The sequence below is a fragment of the Triticum aestivum genome, chromosome 6B (assembly GCF_018294505.1).
Source record: "Triticum aestivum cultivar Chinese Spring chromosome 6B, IWGSC CS RefSeq v2.1, whole genome shotgun sequence".
NCBI lineage: Eukaryota > Viridiplantae > Streptophyta > Magnoliopsida > Poales > Poaceae > Triticum > Triticum aestivum.
The window spans coordinates 305,610,307-305,620,088 of NC_057810.1; positions in this window are offsets into that span (position 1 = coordinate 305,610,307).

A 9,782-nucleotide genomic window follows, 5' to 3' on the forward strand; every position below is an offset into this window, starting at 1 on the left:
ATGTTTTGCATCTTTAGTTTCACTAAAAAAGTCAAGGATAGCCTTTGCCATGCTTATTTTGCTAGTTTGCATGTTGCTGTTTGGAAACAGAAAGTTTACCGCTGTTGCAAAAATTCCCTAGAAAAGTCAGAGAGTGGTATAATGTTGAATCTTTTTGCATATTGAGATCTGAAAAATTTATTACAGTGGGAATTTTAGTTCATAATTTTTGGAGTTAGGGAAGTATGATGACTCTTGCATTCTTTACAGATGGTACTGTTTTGGCAGATTGCTGTTATGGTTGCATTGTTTGCATATGTTTGCTTGTTTAATGATTCTATTTGAGGATAGGAGTATTAAATATGCAGAGGCATTTAGTATTCAATGTTGAATAATAATTTTAGTGATTTGTTACAGTAGAAAATGATAAGGTTTTGCATTGGTTTAAACTAACCTATCTCACGAGTTCTTGTTGAGTTTGTTGTGAATGAAGATTTTGATAAAGAGAGAAACCATGATATGAGAGGAATTAAGGAGACAAAAAAGTTTAAGCTTGGGGATGCCCAAGGCACCCCAAGATAATATTTCAAGAAGTCTCAAGCATCTAATCTTGGGGATGCCCCGGTAGGCATCCCACCTTTCTTCTTCAACAACTATCGATTAGTATCGGTTGAGCCTAAGTTTTTGCTTCTTCACATGAGTTGTGCTATCCTTGCAATGTAGTTTTCTTTAGATTTGCTTGCTGTTTGAATGAAGTATCAAGATCTGAAATTATTAAATGAGAGAGAGTCTTCGCATAGTTGCAAAATTATTTAGCTACTCATTGATCTTCACTTATATCTTTCGGAGTAGTTTTTGTTATTGCTCTAGTGTTTCACTTAGGTCTTTTAGAGCACGGTGGTGGCTTTGTTTTAAAGAAACTATTGATCTCTCATGCTTCACTTAGATTATTTTGAGGGTCGTTAATAGCATGGTAATTTGCTTAATGTTACTATACTTGGTATTCAAGAAATGTAAAAACTTTCTTTTGAGTGCGTTGAATGCTAAGATAAGTTTGATGCTTGATAATTGTTTTGAGATATGAAGATGGTGATATTAAAAGCCATGCTAGTTGAGTAGTTGTGAATTTAAAGAATACTTGTGTTGAAGTTTGTGATTCCCGTAGCATGCGTGTATGGTCAACCGTTATGTGATGAACTTGGAGCATGATTTATTTATTAATTGTCTTCCTTATGAGTGGCGGTCGGGGACGAGCGATGGTCTTTTCCTACCAATCTATCCCCCTAGGAGCATGCGTGTAATACTTTGCTTTGATAACTTCTAGATTTTTGCAATAAGTATATGAGTTCTTTATGACTAATGTTGAGTCCATGGATTATACGCACTTTTTCCCATCCTTCCACCATTGCTAGCCTCTCTAATACCACGCACCTTTCGCCGGTATCATACACCCACCATAAACCTTCCTCAAAACAGCCACCATACCTACCTATCATGGCATTTCCATAGCCATTTCGAGATATATTGCCATGCAACTTTCCACCGTTTCGTTTGTTATGACACGCTCCATCATTGTCATATTGCTAGCATGATCATGTAGTTGACATCGTATTTGTGGCAAAAGCCACCTTTCATATTTCTTTCATAGATGTCACTCATGTTTCATTGCATATCCCGGTACACCGCCGGAGGCATTCATATAGAGTCATATTCTGTTCTAAGTATCGAGTTGTAATTGTTGAGTTGTAAGAAAAATAAAAGTGTGATGATCATCATTATTAGAGCATTGTCCCAAGTGAGGAAAGGATGATGGAGTCTATGATTCCCCCACAAGTCGGGATGAGACTCCGGATGAAAATAAAAAAAGGCCATAAAAAATGAGAGAAAAAGAGAGAAGGGACAATGCTACTATCCTTTTACCACACTTCAAAGTAGCACCATGATCTTCATGATAGAGAGTCTCTCATTTCGTCACTTTCATATACTAGTGGGAATTTTTCATTATAGAACTTGGCTTGTATATTCCAATGATGGGCTTCCTCAAAATGCCCTAGGTCTTCGTGAGCAAGCGAGTTGGATGCACACCCACTTAGTTTCTTTTGTTGAGCTTTTATATACTTATAGCTCTAGTGCATCCGTTGCATGGCAATCCCTACTCACTCACACTGATATCTATTGATGGGCATCTCCATAGCCCGTTGACACGCCTAGTTGATGTGAGACTATCTTCCCTCTTTTTGTCTTCTCCACAACCACCGTTCTATTCCACATATAGTGCTATATCCATGGCTCACGCTCATGTATTGCGTGAATATTGAAAAAGTTTTGAAAATGTTAAAGTATGAAACAATTGCTTGGCTTGTCATCGGGGTTGTGCATGATTTAAATACTTTGTGTGGGGAAGATGGAGCATAGCCAGACTATATGATTTTGTAGGGATAACTTTCTTTGGCCATGTTATTTTGAGAAGATATAATTGCTTTGTTAGTATGCTTGAAGTATTATTATTTTTATGTCAATATGAACTTTTGTCTTGAATCTTTCGGATCTGAATATTCATACCATGATTAAGAAGATTTACATTGAAATTATGCAAAGTAGCACTCCGCATCAACAATTCTTTTTTATCATTTACCTACTCGAGGATGAGCAGGAATTAAGCTTGGGGATGCTTGATACGTCTCCAACGTATCTATAATTTTTTTATTGCTCCATGCTACTTTATCTACTGTTTTAGGCAATATTGGGCTTTATTATCCACTTTTATATTATTTTTGGGACTAACCTATTAACCGGAGGCCCAGCCCAGATTTGCTGTTTTATGCCTATTTTAGTGTTTCCAGGAAAAGGAATATCAGACGAAGTCAAAACGGAACGAAATCAACTGGAGAAGTTATTTTTGGAAGGAAAGCCACCCGATGGACTTGGAGTGCACGTCAAGAGATACGGGAGGTGCTCACGAGGGTGGGGGGCGCCCCCCCCCCCCCCCCCGGAGCGCGCCCCCTACCTCGTGAGGCCCCCATAGCTCCACCGACGTACCCCTTGCACCCATATATACCTACGTACCCTAAAACTTCCAGAACAGAAAATAGATCGGGAGTTCCGCCGCCGCAAGCCTCTGTAGCCACCAAAAACCAATCGGGACCCTGTTCCGGCACCCTGGCGGAGGGGGATCCCATCACCGGAGGCCATCTTCATCATCCCGGCGCTATCCATGACGAGGAGGGAGTAGTTCACCCTCGGGACTGAGGGTATGTACCAGTAGCTATGTGTTTGATCTCTCTCTCTCTCTCGTGTTCTCTCTCGTGTTCCTCTATGGCACGATCTTGATGTATCCCGAGCTTTGCTATTGTAGTTGGATCTTATGATGTTTCTCCCCCTCTACTCTCTTGTGATGAATTGAGTTTCCCCTTTGAAGTTAACTTATCGGATTGAGTCTTTTATGAACACTTGATGTATGTCTTGCCGTGATTATCTGTGGTGACAATGGGATATCATGGGCCACTTGATTTATGTTTTGGTGATCAACTTGCGGGTTTCGTGACACTTGGGAACCTATGCATAGGGGTTGGCACACGTTCTTGACTCTCCGGTAGTAGCTTTGGGGCACTCTTTGAAGTACTTTTATGTTGGCTGGATGAATCTGAGATTGTGTGATGCATATCATATAATCATGCCCACGGATACTTGAGGTGACAATGGAGTATCTAGGTGACATTAGGGTTTTGGTTGATTTGTATCTTAAGGTGTTATTCTAGTACGAACTCTTTTATAGATTGATCCGAAAGAATAACTTTGAGGTGGTTTCGTACCCTACCATAATATCTACGTTTGTTCTCCGCTATTAGTGGCTTCGGAGTGACTCTTTGTTGCATGTTGAGGGCTTGTCATATTATCTATCTATGTTATTATTGTTGAGAGAACTTGCACTAGTGAAAGTATGAACCCTAGGCCTTGTTTCCTATCATTGCAATACCGTTTACGCTTACTTTTACCTTTAGTTACCTTGCTGTTTTTATTATTTCAGATTACAAAAACCTATATCTACTATCTATTTTGCACTTGTATCACCATCTCTTCGCCGAACTAGTGCACCTATACAATTTACCATTGTATTGGGTGTGTTGGGGACACAAGAGACTCTTTGTTATTTGGTTGCAGGGTTGCTTGAGAGAGACCATCTTCATCCTACGCCTCCTACGGATTGATAAACCTTACGTCATCCACTTGAGGGAAATTTGCTACTGTCCTACAAACCTGTGCACTTGCAGGCCCAACAACGTCTACAAGAAGAAGGTTGTGTAGTAGACATCAACCCCCTCTCGTAATATACGTTTCAAAGGATAAGTATGTTATGAGGTGCGGCGTGTGTATAAATCTGACAATAGCATTGCAGATGGCGCCGGGTAGATCCGGACAAGCAACAGCTCTTGCGTCGGTTAAAGGCCGGCGAGAACATGCTTACGAGGGTGAGGTAGGAGAAAAATAATCTCCAAGATGCCAACACCCAGCTGGGTGAGGAACTAAAGGATGTTCGTGCCCATCTGTCTGACTCCATTAAGGAGAATCGGCGGCTTCGACGCGGCATGTTTAGTAAGTGCTTGAACAAACTTTGAAAAAAGTGTTCGGCGAGGAAGTGGACTAACAGAGTTATGTCTGTAGGTATGCTCACAGGTCGTCCTGCAGAGGAGATGCCCGGTTCTACGGGTGACCTTCTTCCCAAGCTCTTACAATTGCACGAACGAGTTTGGCAGGTGATGAAAGGCATCACCCAGGCCTTGTGGACATCTGTCTCCCTGCCCGAAGGCCTTGGAGAGCTTGCAGACAGGCTTCAGGGAGCGTGGTGGCGCTTCTGATTATGGAAGATATCGGCTTGCCGTCAAGGCGCCAGGGAGGCCTGGGCCATGGTGAAGACGCGGTACACGAAGGCTGGCCCAAACCACATGGACGAGGTCGGACCTGTGGGGCCCGATGGGAAGGAGATCCATGTGAGCTTAGTGTACGGCCAAGTAGAGTTGGCCACAAAGTATTCCCAGCAGGACTGTAAACTAGACAGCCTATTAGATGGCATTGAAGAGGAATACAATAAGTCGAATTGACTATGTAATTTAAGATGACATGTAAAATGCCTTCTAGCCGGATTGTAGATCGTTTGTCATAGCGGACCTTTTCGCTTCAACCTTGGGACCCAATAGTCCGGAGTGTGTCCGAATACCCTCGCGGTTATATAAGAACCGGGGCATGCATGGAGACCAAGCGTAGGGGTCATTAGTGCTTTATCAGACAAGTGCCCAACTAGTTATGTTATATTACATGGTTAGTAAGAAACATCTTCCAGGGAGAATAGTTCTGTTAGGGGTTCCTTTCCCTGGGAGGCATGCCCTAAAGTGCATGCCCGAACTGCGAAAAAAGCAAAAAAAACATCTGGGGGCAGATAAATAGGTATTAAATCGCCTTTTAGTTCACCGACCGAATATTCCCTTAAGAACACTAGCTTTCGGCTTCACCCAGTCTGAGGTACACATCCGGCTGACCCGGCAGTAACAATCGCAGAGGTGCTCCCTTTACCACCTAGCCGAACAATCGGGAACGTAGGGGTAAGCACAGGAGCCAGGCAACCCAACTTGGCCAAAACTTAAGTCATATCGATGCATATAATGGTGAATAAAAGGTACATGCGAAAGTGTGACGCATGTGTTGGGCATGAAGCCCGTATAAACAAGCTTCTGTTAAAGAAGCCCCCAGGTACAATGAGCGCGGATAGCGCGTCAAGTGTGTGCGGACAAAGCGCGAACGAGCCTTCAAAGGCTATAAGAGAAAAGGAGGGAGAAGGGGAGAAATATAAGATAGCTACTGTATAAAATATAGACGGAGGAAGGAGACGAACTCAGAATTCGGCGCTAGGCGTAGAATCTTCGGAGACGGGCTGTGTTCCATGGGTTCGGCTCGAGTCGGTTATCCGATGCATTTCGCAGACGGTACGCTCCGCCGGTCAGGACTTGGTCGATGATGAAGGGACCTTCCCATTTGGGCTTGAGTTTGTCCTTTTTCTTGTCCGGCAGGCGTAGAACTAACTCACCAACATTGTAAGTTTTGGCCCGTACTTCTCTGCTTTGATATCTTCGAGCCTGCTGTTGATAGAATGCGGAACGGGATTTTGCCACGTCACGCTCCTCCTCCAAGGCGTCCAAACTGTCCTGCCGATCAAGCTCGGCTTCTCTTTCTTCGTACATGCACACGCGAGGTGAGTCATGAATTATATCGCAGGGCAAAACTGCCTCTGCGCCATATACCATAAAGAATGGTGTGAATCCGGTAGTGCGATTCGGCGTGGTCCGCAGCCCCCAGAGTACGGAGTCGAGCTCCTCTACCCAGTGCGTGTTAGATTCCTTGAGGGACCGCACTAGTCTGGATTTGATGCCGCTCATGATTAGATCATTTTCTCGCTCGACTTGACCATTAGTTTGAGGGTGATATACTAAAGCATAGTCGAGCTTGATGCCCATGTTTTTGCACAAGAGTTTGACCTCGTCGGCCGTGAAGTTCGTGCCGTTATCAGTGATGATGCTGTGGGGGACGCCGTAACGGTGTACGACCCCTGATATGAAGTCTATCACTGGTCCGGATTCAGTCGTCTTAACAGGTTTGGCCTCTATCCATTTGGTGAATTTATCCACCATGACCAGTAGGTATTTTTGCTTGTGGGTTCCTCCTTTAAGGGGTCCAACCATGTCAAGCCCCCAGACCGCGAAGGGCCAGGTGATGGGTATAGTTTTGAGGGCGGTGGGTGGCATGTGGCTTTGATTATCAAAGAGCTGGCTACCGACGGATCGTTGGACTAAGTCCTGAGCGTCTACCCGGGCCGTCGGCCAATAAAATCTAGTACGAAAGGCCTTGCCTACAAGGGACCGGGTTGTAGCGTGGTGCCCGCCGAGTCCGGCATGAATTTTGGCCAGACGATTCCGTCCTTCCTCTTCGGAGATACACCTTTGAAGGACTCCGGTTGTGCTTTTCTTATAAAGCTCTCCCTCATGGACCTTGTAGGCTTTAGATCGCCGCACTATGCACCGGCCCTCATTTTGGTCCTCGGGAAGTTCCTGCCTGGTTAGGTAGGCTAGGAATGGTTCCGTCCACGCGACGATCACTGCCATTATTACGTGGGCTGAGGGTGTTACTTCGTTGGCAGAACCACCAATTTTGTCAGAATGTTCGGTGTCGGGCAGTGTGGTTTGGTCCGGGTTGTTATTTCCGGACTCCCCCTCCCATAGTACGGATGGCTTGAACAGCCTCTCTAGGAAGATGTTGGGAGGGACGGCATCGCGCTTTGCGCCAATGTGTGCCAATACGTCTGCTGCCTGGTTGTTATCCCGGGCTATATGGTGAAATTCGAGCCCCTCAAACCGAGCTGACATTTTTAGGACGGCGTTGCGATAAGCTGCCATTTTCGGATCCTTGGCATTGAAGTCTCCATTTATTTGGGATATCGTGAGGTTCGAATCCCCGCGCACCTCTAGGCGTTGAATGCCCATGGAGACTGCCATCCGGAGGCCATGTAGAAGGGCCTCGTATTCGGCTGCGTTGTTGGAGTCCGTATACATTATCTGGAGTACGTATTGAACCATATCTCCGGTTGGGGACGTCAGAACAACGCCAGCCCCCAGACCAACCAACATTTTGGAGCCGTCAAAGTGCATGATCCAGTTGGAATATGCGTCGTACTCTTTAGGGAGTTCGGCTTCAGTCCATTCGGCGACGAAGTCGGCCAAAACTTGCGACTTAATAGCTCGCCGTGGCTTATAGGTTATGTCGAATGGGAAGAGCTCAATGGCCCATTTGGCAATCCGGCCCGTCGTGTCGCGGTTGTTTATAATGTCATTAAGAGGTACTTCGGAGGTTACTGTTATCGAACACTCTTGAAAGTAGTGTTGCAGCTTCCGGGATGCCATGAACACCACGTACGCTATCTTTTGATAATGCGGGTACCGTGACTTGCTTGGAGTTAGGACAGTGGACACGTAGTAAACTGGTATTTGGAGGGGAACTTGTGTCTGTCTGTTTCTCGTTCGACAACAAGCACCGTGCTCACAACGTGATGAGTTGCCGCGATATATAATAGCATTGGTTCGCCCATGTTGGGTGCGGCCAGGACCGGGTTTGTTGCCAATATGGCTTTTATTTCTTCGAGTCCGGCCATGGCGGCATCCGTCCACTCGAAGTGTTCGGTGCGTCGGAGGAGGCGATAAAGGGGTAATGCCTTTTCTCCTAAACGGGAGATAAAGCGGCTTAAAGCCGCCACGCATCCCGTCAATTTTTGTATTTGTTTGAGGTCCTTTGGGATATCCAATTGTGACAGAGCTCGGATCTTGGCTGGGTTTGCTTCAATTCCTCTACCGGATACAATGAAGCCCAAGAGCTTTCCGGCTGGTACGCCGAAAACACATTTTAAGACTCAGGGGCCAAGTAGTTTCCGAACTTAGAAGCTTGGGTTCTTGGATGTTGTCCAATGAATCTAGCCCGCTGCCTGACTTTAAGTTCAGGGCTTGAGTAACGTCCTCCCCTCCGCGGGAATGCGGCATGGAGGGATCGGGAATCCGTACATAGCTAGTCCTTAAGATAGAAGAAGGGTCGCTGTATTGTTCCTCTACCACAGCAACATGGTGAGTAACCTGGGGAGAGTTAATCTCTCTCAGATCGGGTTTAGGCCCAATCTGATCATAGTCTGTAGCGACTACCAGGGCGGCAATGCGATCCAAGAGCTCGTTTAAGGAAGAGAGCTCCATCGGATCTAACTGCTCGGCGAGTTCCGAGTTACCGTGAAGATTGCTTTCGATGACCCGAGAAGTCATCGTCGGTGCGGCGGCCGAACAGGCGGTCATAAGGAAACCGCCTAGCCGTAGAGTTTGGCCGATAGCCAAAGCTCCTTTAGCAACAGTGCCGTCTTTTAAAGACGGGATGGGGCATCCTTCCTGATGGCGACGGCACAGAGGAACTCTCAATGAAAGCACCAATGTTGGTATCAAAACCGGCGGATCTCGGGTAGGGGGTCTCGAACTGTGCGTCTAGGCGAATGGTAACAGGAGACAAGGGACACGATGTTTTTACCCAGGTTCGGGCCCTCTCGATGGAGGTAAAACCCTACTCCTGCTTGATTAATATTGATAATATGGGTAGTACAATAGTAGATCTACCACGAGATCAGAGAGGCTAAACTCTAGAAGCTAGCCTATGGTATGATTGTTGTTCGTCCTACGGACTAAAACCCTCCGGTTTATATAGGCACCGAAGAGGGTTAGGGTTACACAGAGTCGGTTACAATGGTAGGAGATCTACATATCCGTGTCGCCAGGCTTGCCTTCCACGCCAAGGAAAGTCCCATCCGGACACGGGACGAAGTCTTCAATCTTGTATCTTCATAGTACAGGAGTCCGGCCAAAGGCTATAGTTCGGCCATCCGGACACCCCCCAATCCAGGACTCCCTCAAAGATCTTTATCAGTCAAACCGCAAAACAACATACGTTGTTCCATTTGGCATTTGTAAGTTACTTGCCCGAGATTCGATCGTCGGTATCATCATACCTAGTTCAATCTCATTACTGGAAAGTCTCTTTACTTGTTCCGTAATGCTTCATCCCACAACTAACTCATTAATCACATTGCTTGCAAGGCTTATAGTGATGAGCATTACCGAGAGGGCCCAGAGATACCTCTCCGATACACGGAGTGACAAATCCTAATCTCGATCTATGCCAATCCAACAAATACCTTCGGAGACACCTGTAGAGGATCTTTATAATCACCCAGT